Source organism: Mya arenaria, chromosome 12 (genome assembly GCF_026914265.1).
Source record: "Mya arenaria isolate MELC-2E11 chromosome 12, ASM2691426v1".
NCBI lineage: Eukaryota > Metazoa > Mollusca > Bivalvia > Myida > Myidae > Mya > Mya arenaria.
The window spans coordinates 10,271,231-10,276,648 of NC_069133.1; positions in this window are offsets into that span (position 1 = coordinate 10,271,231).

Consider the following 5,418-nt stretch of genomic DNA (forward strand, 5'->3'; position numbering starts at 1 on the left):
TGTACCGCATGAAATTGTATTTTTTTAAATATATTTTCGTTTTTATTTGTGTTTGTTATTCGCGCTGTCGTAATTTATTATAAACATTATTTATTATGTGTTAATTATAATGATGATGATGATGATGATGATGATGATGATCATCATCATCATCATAATCATCATCATCAACGTCATCTTCATCGTCATTGTCGTCGACGTCGTCTTCATTGCCGTGGTCGTGTTCGTCGTCGTCTTCATCATCATAATTTCCATCATCAACATCATCGTCATCATCTTCATCTTCTTCTTCAGCATCTTCATAAAGTTTACATGATCATCATCAGGATCAACATTATAATCTTAATAATGAAAACAAAAATCAGACATATTGAATCAGCAGAACCTTTTTTACTCTATGCTTATTCATGACTCTAGTGACGTTATATTCACGTTGGAAGTATTTAATTATGTTCAACAGAAAAGCATTTTTCGTAGAAAAGGTTGTTTAAGAATCCGTTTTTTTAGCATCTTAGTAAGTATTCAAAAAAGTTTATATTTAATAAAATTACTAGAAGCGCCGCAATGCGACGAAACCAGGTTTTTGTGATGGGCAATCAGAAATGATAGCCAATTAATTTGTTGTATGAGCAAGTACAATCTGTAGCTTCATATAAGCTATATTCACACTAAGATTCATCACTATCCATCAATTCTAACTAAGTTGTTGGGCAGAAAAACATTTTTCTAATTTTAGGAACAGTGACCTTGACCCAACCTCCCAAGCTAGCTCTTCACATAAGCTACCTTCGCTCTAAGTTTCATCAATATCTATCAATGCTAACTAAAGTTATTGGGCAAAAACAATTTTTCTATTTTTAGTAACAGTGACCTTGACCCCACCAACCTCAAAAGAAATTCCAAGCTTGCTCTTCACATAAGCTACTAGTACCTACACACAAAATTTCGTCAATATCTATCAATCCTAACTAAAGTTATTGGGCAAGAACCATTTTTCTATTTTTAGTAACAGTGACATTGACCTTAGCTCCACCCCTCTCAAAAGCAATCCCAAGCTAGCTCTGTACATAAGCTACCAACACACCAAGTTTCGTCAATATCTATCAATGCTAACTAGAGTTATTGGGCGGACACCATTTTTAGATTTTTAGTAACAGTGACCTTGACCTTAGCCGCACCCCCCTCAAAAGCAATCCCAAGCTAGCTCTTTACATAAGCTACCCACACACCAAATTTAATCAATATCTATCAATGCTATCAAAAGTTATTTGGCAAAAACTTTTTTCTATTTCAAGTAACAGTGACATTGACCGTAGCCACCCCACTCAGAAGCTATCCCAGGCTAGCTCTTCACATAAGCTACCTACACACCAACTTTCGTCAATATCTATCAATCCTCACTAAAGTTATTGGGCAGAAACCATTTTTCTATTTTTAGTAACAGGCGACCTTGACCTTAGCCCCACCCCCTCAAAAGCAATCCCAAGCTAGCTCTTAACATAAGCTACATACACACCAAGTTTCATCAATATCTGTCAATGCTAACTAAAGTTATTGGGCAGAAACCATTTTTCTATTTTAAGTAACAGTGACCTTGACCATTTTTTATTTTAAGTAATAGCGACCTTGACCTTAGCCCCTCCCCACTTAAAAGCAATCTTAAGCTAGCTCTTCACATAAGCAACTTACACACCAAGTTTCGTCAATATCTATCAATGCTAACTAAAGTTATAGGGCATAAACCATTTTTCTATTTTTAGTAACAGTGACCTTGACCTTAGCCCCACCCCCCTCAAAAGCAACCCCAAGCTAGCTCTTTCCATAAGCTACCTACACACCAAGTTTCATCAATATCTTTTAATGCTAACTAAAGTTATTGAACAGAAACCCATGTTTGACGCCCGCCCACCAGCCCGTCCGCCCGCCCGCCCAACGACAACCTCATTCTAATAACCCGGTTTTCGTTGAAAACCTGGTTAAATATTCAAAGTAATGGCAAATCAGCAGTACAAACTTTAAAATCGAGTTCTTATGTATTAACATATATGGCTAATAAGATTGACAGTTGCTGTCTATATGTCGATAATTATAAGAAAGATATGGCATTCTTATGTAGTCCAAACCCTAACGATGTAGCTTTACCTCCAGAGATCTGCCTATAGCAATCTCTTAAACTGTTATAAAGAACTAAGCAACGCGAACATCATCTCAAAACGACACATGTGGGCATATATGTTGCAACTCGTCGGCAATCCTCCTTCAAAAGATAAGGTTCACTGCAGCTGTTATTACTATTATAGAACTTTTAGAGCAGGCATTTATTTCGACGTTTTAGTAGTTTAGTTAGTATAGAGTGATGTCGTTCGATTACTTAGGTCAACGTAAGTTGTTAGATTTAAAAAAAAACTATAATGGAATTGTCTTTTACTTCAAGTTCTGCCTTCCAAAGCTGTAAGTTTTACTATAGCACGTTGGAAGATCAAGTATGGTACAATCATTGAGTAGTTTATAGAATTATGTCGTTCGATTACTAAGGTAGTTAATAGTTTAAAATACTAAGCTACTGTGAAATCATGAATATTCGTGTGACATTAATTTCTTGGATTTCGTGGGTTGGCTTAGCCACGAATTCAAGATCACAACGAAAATTTGACCTTTGATTCTGTAATCATATTGGCTGTGTATAATGGTATACAGTTATTCACACGAATATACATGGTCGCGGTATACAACTTGTAAGTACCTAAATCATTGTTTATTTTACTATCAATATGTCAATGGTAATAAATCAAAGTCAATTATTAGTACTTGCATTCCGTTTGTTTGTATGACATTGCCAGAACATTAAAAGAAACTGATTATCAACCTCCTATGTGGCACATGTAAAACGTGCTTATTATTGACCTCGATTGCTTGAGCGTTGCCACTTTATTTTGTTTCTTTGATAAAATATCGTATCGTCTATTTGATTAAATGCTCTTCCTGTTTTTTCACAGTTTGTAAAAAATCCTTCTTGATATTCAATGGCTTCAATATTTTATATCCTTGATGTGGGTGCATCTTTATATATGACCCTTAAATTACCAAACAAGCGATAATTGACATGGGTATCTGCGATAATTGACATAATGTACCATTGCACTCAGTAGTGTCATAAACTGCATGACTTATATGATACATAGCACGAGATCGGCGCATGGTGAATTTGCAAACGATTATGGATCGAAATTAGTCATTTAGTTTTAAATGGTTTTACACAAATAGCTTCAATTTAATAATATTCTGTTTTATAGTTAATTCATATATATAATATAAAATATAGTTAATTGTTATATTGTTTTTGTAATTCATAACGTTGAAAATTCACCTATTTCATAAACCCCTGCATTGTCTAGGAGACGCCAAAGGAGACGAAAGTTGGATTTCTTCCAACATAAAGTAAACAAGCCAATGATAGGGACTGATCCTGCAAAAAAGTATGCAGAACATGCTAAGCCAAGGGCAAGTTATTGTTCATATTGTATGAACCGCAAAGAGGTTACATGATCATTGTATAGTTCAATATGTCGCTCTGACTGGATTATCGCGACGTTATTATCCAAAAGTATACGACGTAAATAGTACAGTATATTCTCTTATGCAAACGTATTACATGTGTATATCGATATAATTAAATATGTCTTACCCCCCTAGCGGGTTCACCGTGTTAGGGAACGGGGAATACGAAAATACTGTGACCGTTACACAAACTGGTTTGCATTCCTTTGATATCATATGTGTACTTAAACGCTCTGTTTAATGTATTAGACACACTCAAAACAGCTAAATGTATATTTTATAACGCCATTACGGACCAAATACATGTTGCATGACATGGAATAGAAACACATATTTCCATTACATCAATATGGTAAATATCAACTGCTATGGTCAAAATAATCCAGTTATTTACTATTAAGACATAAATTCCATATATGTCTTCCAGGCGTTCATTTCTACAACAACTGAACGTCACACAAAAACATTATTGCGCCTTTTGCAAAAGATGTGGAACGATCTAAATGACCTTTTTAAAGGCATCAGACAGGGTTTCGAACTGTGTTTTGTGCGGTATTCAAAATAGTGTTAAAGTGGCTTAATTTGAACATCACAGTTTCTACATAAGGAGCTTAATGGCCGATTAACATTTGGAAAACGAGCAAGTGAACTTAAAAAGGGTCCAATATTGTACATGCCAACAAGGGACTAAACAATGGACAAAAAAACGACGACGATGCTAAATGTGCAGAAATACAATTTAAATACTTTGCTAAAGGTGTTCATACATTTTAGTTTAAAAACAACTTACAATACATGAACAGCTTTTAATTAAATTTGTGAAACAAAAAACACTAACATGGTTATCAAAAAGTGCACCTTATCATACAAACGATGCATACTATCTTGTATGCATTATTTTTCATTTTACACCTATTAGCCAGTAGATGGAACATTAACATGTCATTGATAGTGTGTTTATAAAGGAGAATGGCCTATCAGCAACTTAGCAGATTATTGCAACACACATGTATGTGTTTTGGGATTACATAAACAAAACATCGGGTTATATGTTAAGTTTGTCGACGCCAATACGAGACCACTTTACAATTTGGACTTCTTAGCAAACAAGTCAAAATAATACGTAATAACAATATCTTCAACGGTGGTTAAATGCAGAATATATATTTCTGCTGATCATGGTGTAAGTCAGTTCATAAATGAAAAGGAAAAACATGATTAATTGTAATAACACTCTGAAAATGTGCAAAATATGAAATACGGTCGGGCGAGTTTAAATATATTACGGTCAAGACGTTAGCTGAATAGGATGACCGTTTGTTTAAACAATACTGTGTTGAGAGATTTGAAGTTTTACTAGCTGATATTATTTTGCTGAACTTGTATATTCTCCGATTTAGATAAAGGTGTATGACTGATACTAAATAAATTTTGATGTACCGCATGAAATTGTATTTTTTTAAATATATTTTCGTTTTTATTTGTGTTTGTTATTCGCGCTGTCGTAATTTATTATAAACATTATTTATTATGTGTTAATTATAATGATGATGATGATGATGATGATGATGATGATGATGATGATGATGATCATCATCATAATCATCATCATCAACGTCATCTTCATCGTCATTGTCGTCGACGTCGTCTTCATTGCCGTGGTCGTGTTCGTCGTCGTCTTCATCATCATAATTTCCATCATCAACATCATCGTCATCATCTTCATCTTCTTCTTCAGCATCTTCATAAAGTTTACATGATCATCATCAGGATCAACATTATAATCTTAATAATGAAAACAAAAATCAGACATATTGAATCAGCAGAACCTTTTTTACTCTATGCTTATTCATGACTCTA